The sequence below is a fragment of the Setaria viridis genome, chromosome 1 (assembly GCF_005286985.2).
Source record: "Setaria viridis chromosome 1, Setaria_viridis_v4.0, whole genome shotgun sequence".
Classification (NCBI taxonomy): Eukaryota; Viridiplantae; Streptophyta; class Magnoliopsida; order Poales; family Poaceae; genus Setaria; species Setaria viridis.
The window spans coordinates 23,365,242-23,388,638 of NC_048263.2; the positions used below are offsets into that span (position 1 = coordinate 23,365,242).

At 44.1% G+C, this 23,397-nt stretch overlaps 1 pseudogene; it reads right to left on the bottom strand.

Annotated features, from left to right (window-relative positions):
- The window catches only part of LOC117854992 (uncharacterized), a 42,740-nt pseudogene extending 29,681 nt beyond the window's left edge, over nucleotides 1–13,059 (bottom strand).
- Nucleotides 13,060–23,397: the final 10,338 nt, after the last annotated feature.

The window sequence follows — 23,397 nt, forward strand, 5'->3', positions numbered from 1 at the left end:
GGCAAGGAGGGCGGTTGACGGCGTGGACGACTTGTGGGACATGTGGAGTTCTTCAAGCAACAGCTCGTTGCGAGCCTCGAGGAAGGTCGGGAAGGGTCAACCGCGCCAAAGATGGATGCCGATGGTGGTGAAGTGCTCGTTGAGGCCGCAGATGACGTTGAGGATGAGCGTGTGATCAGCGTCGCCGAGAGCGTCGGCCATGGCCTTGAACCGGCAGCAGTACTCGGTGATGGAGAGCTCCCCTTGGGCGAAGTTGCGAAACTCGACGTAGAGGAAGAGGGCGCGGGTCTCCTGGTTGCCGAGGAATTGAGATTCCACGGCAAGCAAGGTGGAGCCGGCAGTGGTGTCGCGGTCCATCACGGTGTCAGCGAGGTGACGGAGATTGTCGCGAGGATCCAGGACTTGACGACATAGTCTATCTGCACCCAATCAGGGGAGGTAGGGGCCTTGACGTCGGAGAAGACGTGGTCTTCCAGGGAGTACTTCCCGACCGTGAACAGGAAGGATTTGCGCCAACGATTGAAGTTGTTGGACTGCAGACCGAGGACGAGCGGCACCAAGGAGCGGATATTCTGCATGGCCACCGCCTGGGCGTGCAAATTGAGTGCGGCGACTCCATGTAACAACAGGGCATCCTGGACGGTGTGCTGTGGAGGAGCCGAGGCATGGGAGGAGTCATCGTCGTCGACGTCGGGGATTTCCTCGGGCTAGGCGATGGCGACATGCAGGCAGGCGTCGGCCTCATCGTGGGGCTTCACGGCGGCGGGCTCGGCCGCAACACTGCGGGCAAGCGCCACGTCGCGAACCTCCACGGTTATGCGTGCTTGTGCCTCCTTGGTCGCACGGGCCCGCGTCTCCGCGGCCGCGCGGGCCTATGCTTCCTTGTTCGTGCGGTTCTGCACCTCCTTGGCAGCGGCGGCGATGAAGCGCTTGCCGGCGGCGGCATCAGCAGCAGATGAGGAGGAAGAGGCGGGTGGCAATTCGCCAGCCCATGGGTGCAGCGCAGAGAGGTGCGCGCAGGGAAAGCAGTGCCAGCGGCAGCACGCTAGAAGATGACAGTGGAAGGTGAATCCGATGAAACCCGGACTCGTGATACCATGAAAGCAATGAATATTGCGTGGAATAGTAGATTGAATTGATGAGGGCCAAGGGTACAGCTTATATGGGCAAGGTGACCGTGGAGAAACAGAATCATCCAACGGATATCCTTGCCCAAGCTCTAATCAATCTATCCCTAATGGCTGGCAGCAGCTAGAGGCACACGCCTAAGCCTGCCATGGGTCGAACCACACATATAGCACATATAGAATGTGTTTGGTTGCTTGGGTTAGTTATAGCTGGGCTAATAATTATGCATGGCCCAATGTAGCCTGTGTTAGTGTAGCTAGAGCCCATCTGTTTGGTTGGGTGGCTAATCTGGGTCAGGCCAAGATGAATTCGTGTTTGGTTGATTGGCTAACAGTCCGGCCTGCATAACAATGGGCTTTGCATCATGTTTGGTTGGACTGGCCAAGCCCGGTCACTAGTGTCAAACACACGCCTGCAGTAGACGGCAGCAGCCATTCAACAATCGCTCAATCGCTCAGAACTCAACAGAACTCAACAGAAAACAACGTTGTCACTTGAACTCAACAGAACTCAACAGAAAACGCCGGGCTAATACTTCTCACTTGAACTCAACAGAATACTAATGAGTAATAGCATATAGGTAGCAACTGATAACTCAACAGACTTCTCACTTGAACTCAACAGAATACATGTTCCAAAGAAGCTCAAAACTGAATCATTCTAATGAGTAATAGCATATAGGTAGCACTGATAAACCAAATAACTGAGTATCGACCGCACAACTGCGTTTGCAAGTGACCAATTGAACTGATGATGAAACCTGAGTGCCAAGGGCCCAGGACATAGAAGTTCAGTTTCACCAGTACGCTATGCCTAGTAAGACTCTCTTTACTCAGGAAGTTTGCCTAGTATTGACTCTCTTTCCTAGCGACACAATAAGCGATTGCTCAGGAAGTTTGCCATTACAGGAGAACGGGAACGGGATGCGCTTCTGCTCCTGGGGCTTCTGCTTGCAGATCTTCCACGAGAAGGCTGCAAAAGAGTTAAATGAACTGCATTTGAACAAAATAACTAACATACCATTTGAGATACTCATAAAAAGATAATATTTCACAGCATGTAAATGGATTGGTTCATAAGGGGAGCTACAATGCTTAGTACACATTTTGGTGTTTATGCTTAATACTTCCAATAAAATAATATTGTTTTTAACTGGAACTGCAAATAAGCAAACTAAGCAAAGTGCATCTTAAATATTATTATTAGTGTCAACTTATTTGAGATAAGAGCAAGCTCAGAATGCACATTTACAATAAAATGCTTAAAAAACATAATTTTTTTGTGTGCAAGAAGCACTAATATGAAAATTTTACCGGGATGGTAATATCAATTCAACAAAAAACTTGTGACTTAAGGTCCATTTAGTGCCATTGAAATTCAAGCGCAAATAGTCAACAGTTGTTTCAGTAACACCACAAGATCCATTTTAAATATCCTTACTGTCAGTCCTATCTTGCTCCTAAGACTGGTTGTAGCCCACTTGTCATACATGCATCACAATCCAGCTCTACTATCCAATGACAAGTAGTAGTAGCATATAGCATATAACAAAAGTTCAGAGGTAAGCAATCACCCAATGACAAGTAGTAGTAGCATATAGCAGAAGCATATAGCATCAAATTTTTGTCTATATCTCTACAAAACATATGTAAAGCTAATAGGCTGCAATTCTTGGAAAAGGGTGTCATATCTCAAGCTGACAACATGCAGAAAGAACATGTAACACCCTAAAACTGTGTAAAGCTAATGAGCTAAAGCTAAAGCTAAAGCATTATTGACAGTGTAAAGCTAAAGCATTAATGAAATGAGCTAAAGTCATACCAGAAATGTAACCATAACAAGTCATATGACAAATATTCAGTGTAAGCATAAGGAGAGTAATTCTCAGAAGATAACTTACTTTAGAGCACTAGCTTAAGCTGCATCTTATGATCACAGAAGGTTATTGTCTTCCAGGTAGGTTCTCATCCACAGGTCTCTATCTTCTGGTGACATCTTCACAAACTGAATAGCACTAGCTTTGTTTGCGGTCATGTGGTTCAAAGCTTTCATCAACAAAGGTCTTGGAAAACCTGGAGTGTTCATGCATGCTTCATATGTTCCAGGGTACACTTCAGCATGAGCAGCGTCTTGCACAGCAGCTGCAAATCCCCAGATAGCATCAGTCATTGCATGCATCAGTGAAGCATCCTCTTCGCTTACCATCCTCTTCCTCTTCCCCCCGCCAACCTTGCCTCCAGAGCTTGAAGCATCCTTTGCTCCTTCAGTTGGTGCCGCTGTTGCTGGAGCATCTGCCTCCACATCCATTGTCTCAGGCACTACAAATGGTTCTCCAAGGGCTTCATTTGATCCCATTACAAACCTTCCTGTAGCAACACCACTTCCAAAGATCATCTGCATCTGAACAAAGTTCTTGATTGGGATGTTGAGGTACTCCGCATCCTTAGGGTGGTCCTGCAAATACTAATATTGCTTAAACATTGCTGGCAGTAATGCTTAAATCAGTAGTGTTATCATGTAGACAGCAAGTTCAACAACTCACCTTGATGTGCCCTTTGTAGTGCTCTGGTGCTAGTGTTATCATGTAGTTCTCTTCATCCCAGTTGGACCCGCTAAGCTCCTTCAGTTTGCTGATTTTCACCCATTTGACCCGCCATTTGCGAAGATGATTGTACACTTGAGTTCCGCTAACCTCCAACCCTGTAAACTCACGCAGATCACTAGCCACACTATTCAGATGTACCTCTTTAAAACCTTTGTCGGTCTTTAGTCCCTCCCCAACCAGCTCAGTGAACCTCCTTAGGACAAATGCAGACATTACTTCTGTCCACACTAGTCTTGCAGGCCCCTGCCCACCATTTCCCTGCCCACCACCTCCCTGTCCACCATTTCCCTGCCCACCATTTCCCTGCCCACCATTTCCCTGCCCACCATTGCCCCCAAATCCCTCAAAGATACCCTCAAAGATACCATCATCCATCCCTGACTATGTAAGATAAGTATGTAAGACATATTGTAGTCAGAGATTTGAATCCAGCAAGAACATGAAGAGTTACAGTCAGAGATTTGAATCCAGCAAGAAATGAAGTGTAGAAATGTAAGACATATTGTAGACATATTGTAGTCAGACAGCTTGAAGTAACTGTTAAGTAACTGGAATGTAACAAAATAGCAAGAGTTACAGTGATCAGGAAAGGTAACTGATGATAATTGAGATAATTGATCAAGATAATTGAGGTGTAACAGATCAAGATAATTGAGGTGTAACAGATCAAGATAATTGAAATGATAAGTAACTGAAATGTAACAGATCAAGATAATTGAGGTGTAACAGATCAAGATAATTGAAATGATAAGTGTAGAAATGTAACTAAAATGTAACTGATGATCCTTTGATCAAGATAATAACAGAAAAATATTTTAGAATCTAAAGAGCAAAAGTAACAGATAAGTATGTAAGACATATTGTAGAAATGTAACAGATAATTAGGTAAAAAAATAAGTAGGTAATCATTGCAGTGCAGCAAAGGTCTCAGAAAAAGTTAACAGATAAGTCTCATCATAGCAGTGCAACAAAGGTCTCAGAATAAGTTAACTGCATCATTGCAGCAATACATAGTCTTAACAAATATTACAGCAACAACTGATAACAACAGTATATTCTAGTTTCTAAGGTTGCCCCTGTTATTCCACATTTGCTCAGCACAGTTGTCTCTCAGGGAGGCCCATGTGCTATTATCCACAATGACATCATTGTGGACAGTCTCATCATTCACATTCTCATTCCATGTGGACTCATTAGGTACATACTCATCTACTCCAAACCTAAGGATCCAATTGTGCAAGATGCAACAAGCTAGGACCAATTTGACTTGTGTCTTGTATGGGTGGAAAGGCTTATTGTCCAAGATCCTGAACCTATTCTTGAGAGCACCGAAAGCCCTCTCCACTGTGGTCCTAAGGGAGGAATGCCTGAGGTTGAAGAGCTCTTTAGGAGTCTGTGGCACCCTTGCACCAAACTCTCTCAAGTGATATCTTGTGGCTCTGTATGGAGGCAGGAAGCCTGGCCTCACTGCATATCCAGCATCTACCAAGTAAAATTTACCTACCATATGACAAACATAGCCAATGAGGTGGTGTTTCTAATTGTGTGTGGTATAAATAGGAGCATCCTATTGTTAGTTACCTGGTGGCACCCTTAAACCGTCTTCCCTTTCAAGAGCATCATTCAAGATTAATGCATCATGAGCGGAGCCCTCCCAACCAGCCAGAACATATGTAAACCTTAGGTCAAAGTCTACAGCAGCAAGCACATTTTGGGTGGTTGTGTGCTTCCTTCCTAGAAAGGCAGCCCTGATTGACCTTGGAACTCTTGCAAGAACATGAGTCCCATCAATTGCACCTATGCAATCCTACAATGTGAAACAAAACAGATGGTTACTACTTCCCATCAACTGCACCTATGCACTGGTTTGTGTATGCTAACCTTAAAATATGGGTTCCATCGACGGCTACCCACAATCTTGGGATGAATAGCAGTTGAGGGAGGTTGGATCATCTCCTGTCTAAGCTCACCAACAGCATAAAGGACCTCCTGAAAGTGCCTGCTAATGGTTTCAAATGACCTCCTAAAGGATAAATTGATTACCCTAAACCTTTGGTTGTGACCAACTACATGCAAGAACATTGCCACCTGCTCTTCCACATTACAGTGCATTGTGTCCTTCAGCAGCTCTCTTGTGCGGAGAAGGTCACACAGTTGGAAGAAGGGTGCTCTTTTCATTCTAAGGAGGTCAACACACCTAGTGTCATCAGCTTGATAAATGTAACTGAGATTGTTCTGCCTCTGTTCCTCTCTAGCACTCATGGGGGCATATGTGATGGGTGGTCTGGTGAGACAACGGCGCCTGAACCTAACAAACATCCAAGCTGTGACTACAACAACAAGTGATGCACCCCTCAAAATCAGCCATCGGCGTCTTTCAGCACCATCCATCCTCTAGAACAAAGCATCACATATATCAGAATACTACTATTTCATCAGTTGTGCTACAACATTTGAAAAGAAATGGATGCAAGTCACGGCTGCGACACCCAGACAGATGCGCCTCCCAGTGACAACCATCAAGGACCGTGCACTGCTACTCAGATAAGTTTAACTAAAACAATCAGCCAGACATGAAAAATTAGAAATTTGTCATCATTGACCTTGCTGCACCGCTCATATGTAGGTAACAAGAGTAACAATTTAAGCATTACTGCCAGATCTACAAAATCAGTCATATTGTACCATTTCATCAAGTAGATCTAATATTTCAAGAACATGAGAGCACAAATTCACAAATCAAGACACCAGTAACAAGCATCAAGAACCATGCACCGCTACTCATAAAACAATCGGCCAGACATGAAATTTATCATCATTGACCTTGCTGCACCGCTCATATGTAGGTAACAAGGTACCAATTTAAACATTACTGCCAGATCTACAACAAAATCAATCTCCCAAGAATAAGCAAATCAAACACATCTCATAGGAAAGCATCACACGCAGAAGGGAAACCATGCGGGAGTGACAAGTCTTGAGAGGAACTCGTTCACAAACCAGTCCAAGGAGCCGCTAGGCAAGCGATCTTACCGGATCGAAGAAGCTTTCAACCTTGCTACGGGAGGAGGAAGACGAACAGGAGGAGGAAGACGAACGGGTGGAGGCGACGGCGAACGGGGGGAGGCGACGGCGAACGGGAGGAGGCGACGGCGAACGGGAGGAGGAAGACGAACGGGGGGAGACGAACGGGAGGAGGACCCCGATTGCGGCGCAAATGGGGAGGGCAAGCGGTAACCTAGCGACCACCGAGCTGCACAAGTCAGGCCACCGAGCTGCACAAGTCGGGCCACCGAGCTGCACAAGTCGGGCCTGGCTGGTTGGAAACGGCCGAATCGGACGTTTTAGCTGGGCCTGGCTATGCCCCCTCGGGTGGCTTGGGCTGGGCTGGCTAAGTCCTCTAGCCAGGCAACCAAACTAGTGCATCTTGCATTGGGCTGGCCTGGTTAGGGGGATAGCCACCCAACCAAACACATTCATAGATGTCTAACAATAAGCTATCGAGCCATTTAATTAAAAGAAACACTGAAATTCCACACTCTCAATATATTGCTTGTAGAAAATCATAGCTTATATTGATTATAAACAATCTAAGACTTCTCATGTGGATAATCCGTGTAGTTATGACGGAAAGATCTATCCACATGAACCAAAAACTTAATCTTGTTATCATCATGACATTGACTTCTCACATGGATTCATATGATCCATAGATGAATCAAACTACTTACATTTTGTTACCTCAACAAATCCATATCCACCCGCCAAAAAAAATCCACAAGGTATTTGCACTAAATCGGAACACTAAGGCCCTGTTGGGCATGGCTCCAACTCCAAACTCCAGTCTATAGTTGAGTGGGGCCAGCCAAACACCCCACCTCCACCACTCTATCCGTTTTTCAACCTTAATGAAATGACACACGGCTCTCCTGCGTCGTTCGAGGAAAAAAAAGTGTGTTGCCCTGATCTGGTGCACACTCTACCTAACGGGATCTAAGGCATGGTGGCAGATGAAACAAAACCACGGTAATTCGCAGCAGGGGGATACCAGCAGGAGAGCAATTTTCCCTTTTCCTAAAGCTCTCTTCCACATTAGGGTATGATAATTTGCAAGGCAAGCTATTAACTAAAGATCAATGTTTGAGAAGACAATGACATTCGCACGGTGGCAAGAGGAACAAGTTGACACCAAATTTTAAAATGAAATGTTCATCCTACTGTTATTATCAAGAATTCAAAAAAAGAATAATTTGGCATGAGAAGAATGCACCATACCTTAACCAGAAGCTTCACACATTCCAGCGAGCCAGCAGTGAGAGCCACCATAAGAGGCATCAATAAACTGTTTATAAACTTGTTACACTGACAAGAAAAATTGAGAACATCAGTTCCTTACATGATGGAAGTTAACAGAAGAGTATAATGCACCGTTAGTCCATTAAGTAGTAGCAGAGTGGCATATAGGTCCACGAACTCCGAGAAAGTGCAGTTTTGGGTCCATTAACTCTTTAAGTCGTTCATTAAAGGTCCAAACACGCCTAGTTGGCTCTGCCATGTCAGATCTAAGCCTCCAACAAACCGGTATGGACCTCTAATGAATGACTAAACAGTTAATGGACCCAAAACTGCACTTTCGGAGTTTGTGGACCTATATGACACTCTGCTACAAGTTAATGGACTAATGGTGCATTTTACTCTTAACAGAAATATTTGATCTTCGAAACAGGGATCATTTTTGGTAGTTTTGGCAATCAGTTTTCACAACCAATCTTAATAAAAAAGAAGTGACCAACAGAAAGTAGTGAGATCTACCAGACAAAAAGGAACTTGTAATCAATAAAGTGGACTTTGTTAATATAAGAAGGAAGGATAGACAAGCATGTGACGTACATCTGCATGGTGGTCCAACAAAACCTTCAGAGCACCGTCATGCTTGGAGGCAGCAGCCATATGAAGTGGTGTGAGTCCAGTACCACAAAATGAATGAACATCGGCTCCTTTTGAGAGTAAGGCTTTTACTATTTCACAATTTCCTAAATCAGAAATATAGAATGCAGCAGGTTATTTGTTAATACAGAAGTATAGCAATACAGAGCATTCCACATGCTACTTGCATAATACAGAATATCAACAAGTTATATGGTGTTGCTGCTTCTGCTGCTGTTGTTACAGTCTCTTTGTTGGTGAAATCTAGCTAATATCATTTTATCATGGACATATGGTGGAGACAACCATTTAAAACCAAGTTTTTTATAGTTTCATTGGAAGGATTGACTAAATTCCTCTTTCATAACTGGTCTTTCGCTACAACTTCTGTTAGCATTTCTGCTAATATTTATTGACCGGTAAACAAACATAGTCTCATGCTCAGTGCTGGAGGAAGGGGGCTATCTATCCAGAAAGTTATTTTATATATCATTGCGTCTATTTTCTAAGGAAGGGCATTGGCAAAGTTAGCATATGAAAGGGCCGACGGTTCTTCATCAGGGGTAACTATGCTAGTTTGGCATGATTTCTAGTCGATATCCCATACCCTTTTCGAATTTAGAATATTAAACCATCTGCTAAGAAAAAAGGAATCTATAGCAACTGGTTCTCCATGGAAGATATACTTTTGCATGGAGTCAGTCGAAGGGTACAGAGAGTCTGCAATAAATGTGTTTAAACGACTCAGAAATCCAGTAAGTTGTCCTGAAAATAGGGGGGCTATTATTTCTTTCCCATATCTGATCATTTGCATTATACTCCATCCATCAAGGCAAGGCGTATGTTGATTTCAAAAGGTGAAACAGTGCTATCTAGTCGTCCGACTAATCGTGATTAGTGGGGCTTATCGCTCCCTTGGCACTGATAAGGGCCACCGACTAGGTTTGAGTGACTCCAAAGCTAGTCATCCAATTAGTCGTCGACTTGTCAAAATTAATCGTCCGATTTGGGGGGGGGGGGGGGGGGGGGGGGGGGGGAACGGGTTCAAAGCAGTTTTGTGAGCTGCCTCAGATATTGGGCTTCAGCCAGTGAGTGGGCTACTGGGCTGCCAATTTGTCCCATTAGGTTTTAGGTACATACTTCACAGCTGCAGGTGTTGTCGAGTGCCAAGCAACTGTCCATCCAAACCGCCGCCCAAAACGCGCCGCTGCCTGCCCAAAATTGCACACCACCGACCCATAATCGCGTCGCTGCCTGCCCAAAGGCATGTCCGCTGGTGCCATCCAGCCACCCAGGAGCCTGCTGGCGCCAGGGAGCCGTCTGGAGCTCCTGCCTCCCTTCTGCGCAGGAGCTTCCTGACGCCTAGGAGCTCCCCACCCTTCGTGAGCTCGCTGCAAGTTCTGAAGATGAGCTCTCCTCTTCTAGCTCTCTACTCTGCTCTAGCTCTGTTATGTGAAGCTTTGCGCCATTGCTCTAACTCTGCTGCTTAGTGCTTACATACACCCTTGTGATGGGTATGTGTAGATGTGGTCCATGTGGATCAGCAGCATATCATTGCGGTTTTGATGCTTGCTATATACTAAGTAATGTATACTATACATATCATATGGGTCCTGGCATGTATAGGACAACTATACAGACGACTAGGCTCGACTAATCGGCCTGATCGACGACTAATTGCGACCAATCGTCTTATATGTGCCATGGTGACTAGGTTCGATTAGATGACTGTAAGACATTGGGTGAAACTTCGTAAGGTTTGGCCAACAATTAGTTAAAATTATATGCTTGTTTAGTTTACAAAAGTTACATCAATAGATTCATACTCAAAGTGTTTTTCAAGTGGTGTTGATTTTATAGAAACAGACAATACACTGTAAGGGAAGTTAATGGTTAAAATATGCTTCCGAAGACTTCCTCATAAAAATATGCCTTATAATGATGGTAAGAGGGAGTAATATATTATAGTGCGTAATCTACCTCCAAGGTTTAGAGTTTCATATTAATATGTTTTTCATATTCGACATCAGATCTCAAAGTTTATTCACTCTTACCCAAGGAACTAACTTGTGAAATAATTATGATTCAACCTCTAGACAACAAGTTAATAGTTGGGATTTTATACATACTTGACCTATGTCTGTACAACTCATATCTTGTTAGATGAAGATTGCAGAATTCATGATGCATATATCTTGACAATGGCATTTTTTTAGACTTAAATGTAGCAATTAAACAACTCATTCATCAGGGAAATCTCTCCTACTCGCATGACACTATATTGAGCAAACACAGCCAATAAAGACACGGGCCATTTCCTTTCCTATTACCTTCAACGTATATGCCATGATCTGGTTCAAATCTCATTACATCACTTTAAACAAATAAACAAAGAACTTTAAGACAGTGTCATGGACACATAGAAAGAAAGAAATAAGTATGCATAGGGAGAGACCTCCTGCAGCTGCTAAATGAAGAGGGGTAGACTCGTTTCCAGCAGGCTTATCCGGATTAGCATCGCGATCAAGAAGATATTGCACAGTGTCCACAGTGTCACCCTGGACTGCATAGATCAGAGGTGTCTCTCCTACCGGAAACATCAAAAAGTAGAAATATACTGCATAAGAAACTAATACCAGAAACAACAGAAAATCGTAAATTCTAAATAGAAATTCGTACAAGAAATTAAATCTATGCAAACATGAAACTGTTACCAAAAATATACATAACAAAGGATATAGTTCATAAAGGATGTGATTTTTATGTTGAAAGTATCATACACGAACATATTTTGGCACATGGCCCTGACGTTTTTCATTGGAGTGTGTACTGGTAATTACAGCCGGGTAGCATCAAAAGATCGTGACAATGTTAATAAGAATTGAGAAAAAGTAGTCTAACTGTACCTATGCACACATAATCAAATAAGAGCCATATCATTCAACTTCAATATGTGCATGTTTGTGTGAAATATCATAAAGTGAGATGCTTTAATAAGAATACAAAACAAGCAGATATACAATATGATTAAAACTCAGAGTACTCGTGCACAGCAGTAAGCAAAAAATAATGGATGAATTCATTGCTGATGCAATGAAATCCAGAAGTTCCTGGTCAAACCTAAGCCAGCTACTTGTAGGGGGGTACTTGTAGAGGAAAAAAAAAGCTCAAATCGGTTTTTATAGAAATCATGCATGGAAAAAAAAAGTAGGCACAATTTTCAGGGGTAAAAGTGGACTGAAGCTAGCATCAATTACTCTTTCTACTGATGCAACTGTATGTGTTGCATCTGAAACAAATGAACTTTTAAGGTTAAGTCAAACAAAGTAATTAATATATATTTGAAAGACAGGATAACAAACTTAGAAATTAGAGGTGGCACATAATTGGAAGTTCATCTAAAGTTCTAAACAACCTTCAAGGTTACTATACTATGATAGTTGTAGAATCTGACAAAGTAGAAATATGGACTAGGGAAACTACATTGATACTCTAATAGAAGTAATATTCCACATAACCATGCATTGGCATCATGCAAACCAGGTGAAATTCAACCCGATCAGATAGCCAGCCTCAAGCCTGTTGATGCAAGTTAGTGACCAATCCCATTTCATGCCACAAAGAAACAGACAACCAAACAGCTGAATCACATATTCACAATATCCATATGCAGCCGAATGAAACCAATTTAAAAGTGAAATTGCGGTGCCTTCACAATGTCACCTCATCAAACTTCACAATCGCAAGCCAACAATGCCAAAACCTCTGGTCTAGAGAGGTGACCACACAGATATACAACGAGTAGGCAGAGAAGGGGGAAGGAAACCACCTGACTCATCGGCGGCGTTGACGTCTTGGTGGAGCTCCTCCACCAGGTACGCGCACAGCGCCGTCCTCCCGGGGAAGGCAGCGATGTGCAGCGCCCCGGCGCCACGGTCCTTCACGGCCGCCACCGTCTCCCCGAGGCGGCCCTTCCCAGCGTCCAGCAAGCTAGCTATCCCTGCAGACAGGCGACACACGGATAACCAAAATTCGGAACCCCCACCCCGAAAAAAAAATCAGCGTGCGGTCGAGCACCACCGACGGCGCGTGCACGTACTCTTGAAGCGCTGGAGGTCACCGTCGGCCGCCGCCTGGAGGAGCCGCCGCTTCGGTGCGCCTGGACCTGCAGGTGGAGGCGAGGGGGCGGGGACTCAGTGTTAATGCTATGGTTCTCCCGCGTGAAGGGGGCTAGGATTTGAGGGTCGCTTACCGCAGGTGAGGGGCGGCGCCATGGCCGCTCGGTTGGTAGGGTTTTGGAGTGGGAGAGGGAGGGGAGGGATATGCAGGTGTGCGAAGCAGGGGGAAGAAACGGGTCGCGGCGGCCGGACGGCGTGTCAATCGTGGGGTGGGGGTGGAAATGCTAGGCGCACTCGACACGGTCACACGAAGCGGGAGACATGGATTTATATAATTATTAAATATAAGTTTCATAATTAATTAAACAGGTAAATAGTACTCCCTCAGTCAAAAACACAAGTCATCTACGATTCAAAATTTGTAAAAAAACAAGTTATAATACTCAATTAGCACCAAATATGACTAATAAATAGAGGTAACTGAGGTCATTTTACCTCCTCGTTAATCTGTTTAGGTTGACTTGTTTTTTGACCGAGGGAGCATAGGTGGAGCTACAGGGTATGCCGGGGCCCACCCGGCATACCCTAGGCCTAGCACCTTACCTGTACTCCCGTGGTCCCCCTGATCCTCTATCACTTTGCCTAGGCCCAGCAGACGATGGCCAGATCTAGCTTTTGGCCTCCCTGGTTGCTTGTTGCATGGATACAACTGCATGAGGAGTGCCTGCCTGCCTCTGGTTACAAGATTGGCCCATGATTTGATGCGTGAGACTCCACGTCTCAATTTGCGCCTCCACAACTCCTCCGCCTGACAGTCCGCAGGACTCCTCCCATCCTCTATGGCTCCGCCGCCGGCCGCCGCACCAGGCTACCAGGGCCAGCGTGTCTGCGCAAGCGTAACTACGCGGGGGACTTCGCGCGGTTGCGTGAAAACTTCTGATCGTCCACAAGTCATCGGCCGCAAGGAGGTTTAAGATGAATTATCTTCTATTCTTTCTTATTTGAAAAGACTTATATTCTTAAATATTTTTATTTATTTATGTACGAGTGCTTTTTTTTATTTCAGTTCGTGATTTTATTGAACGGACCATTAATTTATCAACATTCTTAAATTAATATCATGTGAGGTTGTGATTTGTAAGTTTTCTACCCGAAAATTTAAAACATGATTCTATCGTTACATGTTTGTTTTGCTATAATGTCTAGTTAGTTGTTGTACTTATATTACATAGATATTGTTTTTTCAGAACGATTGGATTATGAAGAGAGGTGGAGATATTGCATCTCTTTTTTAGAAACACGCAGCAAAGAAGGCAGCAACAGCTGCTGCTTCAAACATTGTCCCATCTCCAATTGAAACTTTTGTGGAAGAACAGAATCAAGAGCAGGATAGAGTGGTAGTTGAAGAAATCGCGGATCCTGTGCCCTCGCCTCCACCACTACAACCACCCGCATCATAGTCATCGGTTTATGACATCAATCGTCTTCCACATGATCCAGGTGAAAGGCGGCCCATTGAAAGTTATCATGTTAATGATCAAGATGCAATTCGAAGAGGATATATTATTAAAGGCCGATTCAAACCTATTAATCATGATTTTCCATCAAGAAAAATTGGAGGTAGGGATCACCAATTCAATTATGTATGGATGTATAATCATGAATGGCTTGATATCAAGAAGGATTCTATGTTTTGCTTTATATGCTACTTGTTCAAGAAGGGTACTGGGTCAAATACATTTATTGTTGGAGGATGGAATAATTGGAATATAGGAAACAAAACACTTGTCAAACATAGTGGTTCTATGGCACACAATGCAGCTCAGGAGAGAGACATTGGTTTTATAAATCTGAAGGTAGCAGTTGATTATCACATTGAGAAGTGGACTGATGAGAATCTTCATCTTTATAAGAAAAGGTTGACATATTCACTTAGATGTATCAAGTTTTTTTGCATCAAGGATTGGCATTTCGTGAACATGATGAAAATGAAGAGTCTAGCAAGAGAGGAAGTTTTATTGAACTTTTGAAGTTTCTTGTAGGAAATAGTGATGAAGTGAACAAGTATGTCTTCAATAATGCTCCAGGTAATTGAACCTTAACTAGCCTAGAGATACAAAAGCAAATTATTCATTGTTGTGTCATAGAAACTAAAAAGAAAATAATTGAAGAACTTGATGATGAGCCCCATGCAATTTTAACTGATGAGTCCAGTGACATATCACATAAAGAACAACTAGCTCTTTGCTTGCGGTATGTTGATAAACTTGGAAGGTCTTGTGAATATTTTATTGGAATTGTTCATGTAGATGATACTACCTCTTTGTCACTTAAGGAAGCTATTGAGGGTTTACATGTTAGTCATGGATTGACTATGACTCAAATTAGAGATCAAGGTTATAATGGGGCCAGCAATATGAAAGGAGATAAAGGGATAAAAATATTGATAATGCAAGAATCACCTTCTGCGTATTATATTCATTGCTTTGCACATCAACTCCAACTAGTTCTTGTTGTTGTTGCCAAGAGAAATACTGATTGTAAGAGCTTTTTTGATCAAGTATCTATCTTATTGAATATTATTGGAGTTTCTTGCAAGCGTCATGGTATGCTTTGAACTGCTAGAGAAAGCACTTGAGTGTGGTGAGCTTGAATCAGGGAGTGGATTAAATCAAGAGATGAGTTTGCCTAGACCTGGTGAAACTCGATGGGGCTCTCATTACAAAATTATATGCAGCATCATTACAATGTATTCCTCAATCCATGATGTGCTCATTGATCTTGGTGATGATATTTCTTTGTGCACTTAATATTTGTTATTCTTGGATACACAAATGAGTTATCCGAGTGTTTGCAAAGAAGGAATCAAGATATTCTTAATGTAATCTCCCTTGTTAATGTGGCGAAGAACAAAATGCAACAGTTAAGGTCTGATGGTTGGGACCACTTCCTTAATAGGGTTACTTCTTTTTGCATTAAACATGATGTTGAAGTTCCTGCTATGGATGGTGATTATGTGCTGTATGGAAAATCAACAAAGTATGCCTGTGCCTGAAACCAAACAAATGATAACCATTTTAGAAGAGAAGTATATATTGGTATCATTGATCAAATTAGTCAAGAACTTGATAATCGGTTTTATGAGATCAATATGGAGCTACTTTCGTGTATGTCAGCCTTCAATCCTTCTGTTGATGCCAGATTTTGACACGTATGGAATCGGCGTCAAGAAGGGAAAGGGCTAATGCGATGAGTCGAAAAGATCACGACTAGGAATCGGCCGATTGGTGTTACAGTTGAAGATCGGCCGATTGGCGCTGCAGTGTTTTGACGGATGGAGTTGGTAGAAATCGGCCGATTAATAGGCTGGGGCAATTGGGCCAGTATGGGCTTAAAGTGAATTGCGAAGAGAAGATAAAAAGGGATTGGCCCACAGGAGCGCAATGACCAACTCCGATACGAGTTGTACTTGTAAATATTCGTTTTCGTTTAAAATTAGAGATTGAATCCTAGTCGGTTAAGAGGTTGGTTGTAACAGGCTATAAATAGCCGTCTTTAGAGATCTGTAAAGAACAACATCAAATCAATACAACAATCTACTATTTCCTCATACTTTACTTTCAAGTCGGCGACTTCGCCAATACTTTTCTTCTTTCACGAGTTCGTACGGGTTGGCAGGACTGCATCGACACGATCTCGAGTAATATCTAAGCTTTAACTTCGAGCACATCGCTGTCGTTTCGTTTAGATTTATTCACCAGTTATCGATATTTACTAGAATTCTAGGTTTTACCTGTTGTTCTAGTTTTATCACCAGTTATCCAGCTTGAAATTAGAGCTTTCGGCTTATTTATCTTTGTCGCTTATCCATTACTTTTGCATAGTCGATTAGATCTGTTTCAAGTGTTGTTTCTGTAGCGTTGTCTAGTTTACTCTGGCAGTTTCTTTACAAACGTTACCTAGTTGTCGGTTGTACCATAGCCGATTTCCTTGTTATAGCAAATCGGCCGATTCGCTGATAAGCTTCCTCGAGATCGGAACCTTAGCCGATCGCAGCCTCTGGGCCTTCCTTGCCAATCAACAGGTCAGATTGGCTGGCACGCCGCGCGAACCGCACCAGGGCGATTACCCGAACAGGAGTTAAGCAGATTCTCCTGGGTCGTGTGTCCGACGCTGAGATTCAATCGGCTGATTTTTAGCGCCAACACCTTCCAATTTATTTGCTTCGTTTGATGCACAGAAGGTATGCAGATTGGCTGAATTTTATCCTAAGGACTTCTCCAACAATGATTTGCTAAAACTAGAATTGCAACTTGATAATTATATTGATGACATGCGACGAGATGATAGCTTCAAGGGTCTAGACAACATCGTTGATCTCTCAGTTAAGCTTGTTCAAACACGGAGGCACAAAGTGTATGATATGGTTTACTTGCTTCTCAAATTGATATTGCTATTACCAGTGGCAACAACGAGTGTTGAAAGGGTATTTTCTGCAATGGTTAAAGTGAAAATAAAGTCAAGGAATAAGCTAGGTGATAGTATTTTGGATGATTGTCTAGTCACATTCATTGAGCGGGATATTTTCTTCCAAGTGAATGAAGAAGATATAATCAAGACATTCATGTCATTTAAAAAGCGGTGGGTAAACAAAGTAGACAAATAATATTGTAAGTTTCTTTTATGCTATATTTTGAAATTGTTTCTAGCTTAATCTTTGAATTTATCGAATTGTAAATGGTTTTATCGAATTGTATAATAATTTTTTTTCAGCATAGCCTGTGATAAAATCCTAGATCTGCCACTGCGAGGGAGTACAAATTTTCTAATCCATAGTTACATCTCACCAACTCCGTTACACCTCACTAGCCGCGTGGGTAACCTCGTTACAGCTCCGACTCCGGCCGCGCCACGCCACTCACCGGCTGCCCCTCCGGCTGCGGCGAGCCTGGCACCGCTGCCTCCCTAAACTAGTGCCTACCTTGCGCCGCTATTGGCCATTGTTGCTCAGCCCCATGTCACCATCTCCCTCATCCCGCGGCAGCAGCTGGGCCTCGATTTGATCTAGGTGCATCCAAGCCGATGGGCCCGAGCTTGTCTCGCCCAGCCGACGAGCCTGAGGACGCCTGCATGTGTCAAGCCAAGAAAGGTGGAGGGGCTGGTGGACTCCGATGGAAAGGGGACGAAGGAGAGGAGTGTGCGAGGGACCCCCTGGAAAGCTCAACATTTTTTATGGTATCGGATGAGTGTGTCAGCAGCCTTTTTTTTTTCTTCCTACCGTCCCCGCCCACCAACAAGAATGAGATCCTCTAACTTTGCCCTTTCTACTTTTGAGTCACCACTATGGTAGATCCAAGCACGATAGGATCCGCATGGCAGTGACTCAAAATTAGATGCTAAAAGTTAAAGTATCCTCTTCCCCACCAATGCGCGACGGGTTTAGGTAGTGTTTGGTTTTGAAACCATGTGGGTTGGGTTGGAGCTGACCCATTTTTCTGGATTGGAGCCGACCCATCTCTTGTTTGATTGGAGGGATGGGTTGGACCCAGTTTTTTGTTTAGTTGAGCGGGTTGAGGAGGTTGGGATGGATATCTATTTAATACCGTTAGTTGTGGACCCCACCTATCAGCCACGGGGCCTACCTATCAGCCTCTCTCTTTTTTCTCGTCCTTCCATCTTCTTCCTCCTTTCCTCCCCGCAAGCCATCCTCCTTCCCTACCGAGCCCCCACGCCGGCAGCCCTCCTTCCCCATCGAGCCCCCGCGCCGGCGGTCCTCCCTGCGCCACCTCATCCCCGCCCCCGCGCTGGCCACCTCATCCCCGCCATTGGAGGTCCTCCTCCCCCACCGAGCTAGCCCGGCCGCGGTGGGGCTCGAGCTCGCCCGGCGCACCTCCCCATCAGCGCCAGTGGAGGGCGGCGGCGGCATCGGGCGGGCGGACGCGGGGAGGACGAGCGCGAGAAGAAACGGACCGCGGACGCCGTTCAAGTGGGTCGGGGTGATTCCTTCTTTTTTGAGGGATCGGATGAACCCGGATCTACGAGGAATATTCCTCTACTGGGTTGGACCTAACCCCCACTCTCTCCAACAAAACATAGGTCGAAGTGGCTCAGCTCCAACCCCACCCACTTCAACCCCAGAACCAAACATTATCTTAGAAATCCCCCCAAGTTGTTGTGTCTGGTAGACGACTTCCCGCAGTCCGCGAGGAAAGCTATGAATTTTGTGTGGGCCACGAAGGGCACACTTTGATTTGCCCAACCATGGGCCTGCTCAGCCGTTCATAGCGGATTTTTCGAATGCTTCGGTAGCACCCAAAGCTTTCTGGACGAGTGTATCAAGCTCTGCCCGTTGATCCTAAGAAATTGCGCCTCATGGTTTGCTAGAAAGTAGAGATTGTATTAGATAACTTTTCTAATCCCTAGCAGAAGACCTAACTCGTTCTTTCCATTGGGATCTGTTATAGTGCGTACTGCGTATACTACTCTACTTACATGACACAGAAGTTGCCATTGAACCGAACAACTGCACTGTCCAACCCAGAAAAATTGTTTGATCCATGGGAATTGGTTCTTTGATCTATTCCTCATGATGAATCGATGATCATCTAGATGCTTCATCGACCAATTCGTGAGTCATATTTAGTTGTTCAGGACAGCCTACAACATTTTCCCTTTACAAGTGAATTTCATCAGTAACGTTCTCGAAGTTGACATAGCATCACTTGTTAGAGCATTCTAGCACTATACTAGGGAACCTCGGCATCACATAACTATGGTTGAATGCTCACGGCCGTCACACGACACACCAGCGGCAGCGCCACCTCATGCATGCGGCATGCCTGGTGTTGATATCAGGATCCATGATCAACAACACTGCACCACTGAGATGGCTGAAGCTAGCACATGATCTCGACAACAGCATGCATGCAAGTTCCAACACAACATCTAAAACACTAGATCTCGACTCTAAGATCTATCAGCATCTAGTAGCACAGAGTTAGGGTTGAGAACGGATTAAGGCCTTATTTGGAACCTTGTGCTAAAGTTTAGCACTCTCAAATAGAGTGCTAAAGTTTAGCACCTTGGGTTGTTTGGATATTGTACTAAACTTTAGCATCTTTGGTGAAAAATGACAACAGTGCTCCTCATTTATTATCTGTGCATAGCTGGCACACTACCCCTCCTTTACTTCTGCCTGTCCCGAGCTATCTCCTGTGCTAATCTTTTTTTGACGCCAAGGTTCTAGCTGTGAAGCGCTGCCACTCTTTTTTTTTTAAACTTCAGCGCTGCCCCTCTGACTTGTTTATTTTTCTCTCATTTGGCCAGCTTCATTTTCAAATAGTGAAGGATAACATTCAAAGTTATTTTCACTGTCCAATAAACATAAAATAACACAAAGAGTACAATACATTGTCAATGTCAATTACAACACAACCATACAAATTAGCTATGATCTATTATGCAGATTTCATCACGAAATTCATTCATATTATGGTCTTCATCCCCTACTTGGGTATTCATCGCATGTCCTTCAGAGTTCGATGGTTCGGCCATAGGAATAAAATTTTTATCACAATCGCACATATCAAAGGCCCTATTGGCAATAGCATTCTCTCGAATGAAATTGTGAATTGCCATGCATGCTACTATTATTTTGCTTTGCTTGTGATTGAAAAACTTGGTATACCCAACAAATCCTCCACTTCATCTTCAAAACTCCAAAGGACCTCTCGATAACATTTCTAAGGGACGAATGTGCGTAATTAAATGTCTCTTTCATACCTTTTGGCATTGGCCACTTTGAAACTTCAGGAGATGGTACTTCGTACCCTTGTATGGTGCAAGGTAACCCGAACGGTTAGAATACCCCGAATCTACTAGGTAAAACTTGCCTACAGATGAAGACAATTTTATGAGGTACATGAAGTTGACACCATATTTGGACAAATGAAGAGAATATCGTATACAAAGTAGTGTACCTGGAGGAGGATGTGGAAACTTGTCACCATATTTGGTTATGGCATCATTGAACACCCGCATATCATGTACCGATCCAGGCCATCCACCAACAACATTCCTAAAGCCTCCATCGTTGACATTCCTCTAGTTGCTCTCAAACCATATGATTCGACCAACAATTCATGAAGTTGATGAAATAATTGGCAAGACATCCTAAACATGTTGTAGCAAGAGTTTCTATTTGATAGTGTTTTTTGAACCCATTCTATGCCCGGTACAGTGGCTACCCTCCTTGGAGCTTTGTGCATGTAAGTATCATAGTACATACTGATCATGAGTGCCGTCTTCAAGATTTCCCGATTCCTCTTACGATGAATGAGTGCCATCTTCATGACAGTGTGAGCCTCAATTGAATAATCCCCATCAGAATCACTTGAAAAATAGGCATCCCCATCCTAATTCAGCAAAAAAAAATGTCAGTAGTAATTGAAACAGCCACATATAATAATTGGAACAGCCACATATAATATTCATCAAACATAAGAGTTCAAACAGCCACATAACAGTTCTAACATAATAGTTCAAACAGCCACATAAGAGTCCTAACATAAGAATCCTAACTAGACAATATTGTGGTTCTGGCACCATCTCTTCAAGAATGCCATCCTTGCTTCAGGAGAAGGTAGCTGACAGAAGAATTCCCTGTTATATGGGTCCCTACAAATGTTGTTACATACATACAATTCCCTACTATCAGGAGCTGCCCCACATTCCAGAGCCAACTGTTGGCACCTCTTAACATCCTCTGCCACCACTGTCATCTTGTTCATCTTCTGTCTTCTCTCATTGATAGATTGAGTAAGACTCTCCACACTCTTGAATATGCTATGAATAGCATCATCAGATGCAGACAACTTAGCAACTAGATTGCTCATCATTTTAACCATTGGGCTTTTGGACCTCTTTCCAGGACTAGTGGCAGGGGACTTGGTGCTTGTACTTGACCTCTTCCTGCTGTTAGAGCTCAGTGAGCTCTGATCAAGGTCATAAAAGACCCATCCTAGTCAGCAACCTCATCTTCTCCATCTTCACCATCTTGTTCCTCTTCTTGTTCAACTCCAGCCACAAATGAGGTCGATCCATCCACTGCAACATCATGGAACATTTCCTCAAGCTGATCAAGGTAGTCAGGAGCACCAACCTGTAATTTAGCACAGTGTGGTTTGCCCTGCAAATCAATTGCATTTTCAGATTAGAGATGTCAAAACAGCCATATATAGTGAAAGTTAACTACATGGAAATAAATCCTATGCCTCCCACCTTAGTGTCTTGTTCCCACCACCATTTTGGGGCAAAAACAGTACCATCAGCTTTCCTGCCAAGGTCACTCTGCTTTTGCAGTTCTTTCCAGAAGGCATACAGAGATTTCAGTTGATATATTCGGTGCCTCAATTGCGACTTGTCATGCCTCAAACCAGTAACCATGAAATATTTTTCTGCAATTATCTTATAACCTCTTACAGACATGGTACCTTTGTGACAGTTTCCTGATCTCATTTGCTCTACGCACAAATCACAGAACAAACCAATATTTCTTTCTATCAATTATGCTTTGTCACTTTTTATCTAGTAAGAACATGCAAGACACATTCTCAAATCAGCACTGGAAGTAAATCAGGCACACATTGCACAATTGGTAGGACTCTGACTCATCTACCAGTAATTAGGAATCCATGGCTGGTGTACTGGTTAATGGGTCATAGAAATTAAACAAGTTGTGCAATTGAACTCAAACAAAACTACCTGCTACTTGACTTAACAGCTTACTCAGTATCACATAAAACAATGTACTGGTCCTGAGAACTATCACCATCCATGCAGCACACATATTTCACATATATACCACATCAAAATTGCGTAACAATGAAGAAGAGGATGGGTGCAACCGAATACCTTGGAGCCGGGGAAGATAACTTCCACAGCTTTTGCACCATCGTTGCCATTTTCTTCATCAATATCAACCACATTATCTCCCTTAAAGGCCATTGCAGCACCAGCACTGGTTGTTCGTGGACGAGATCCGCGGCCACCGCCACGTCCTCCGCCACGACCTCTGCTACCGATACCACCTTCGGGCAAGGAACCTAAGAACAAAGACCTCGTTGCACGCCCTGCACCCCCACTGTTGCTGCTAGCTCCTCTATTGCCATCACCTCCTCTGCTACCGCCGGCACATCTGCTGCCGCCTCCTCCTCCGCTGCCGCCACCACCTCGTCCTCCATTGCGAGACACGCGTAAGCTGAGGGTACGGCTTTCGCGGCCTCGGGGTACTCCGTGTCCGCGAAGGAATTCAGAGTAGGAGTTAAGATCGGGGAAGTCCTCCTCCTGCGAGTTGAGGTCCAGGGCCTGCATGCCCTCACGGGGAGCTCGGGAAGATTCCGGCTACGAGAAGAAATCAAAGCCGCCGGGGGAGGGGGAATTGTGGATCCGACTGGGAGAAGAACTCCTGCAACCCATCGTCGCTATGGCCATCCATGATCACCGGGCGAAAAGATTGGGAGCACGGTGGCGGACGCCTGGGGCTGAGGAGGTCGTGGATCTAGGGGGCGGCGTGGGGAGCAGACGAAGGCGTGGTGGGAAGGGAGGATCTGTGGGCGGGGA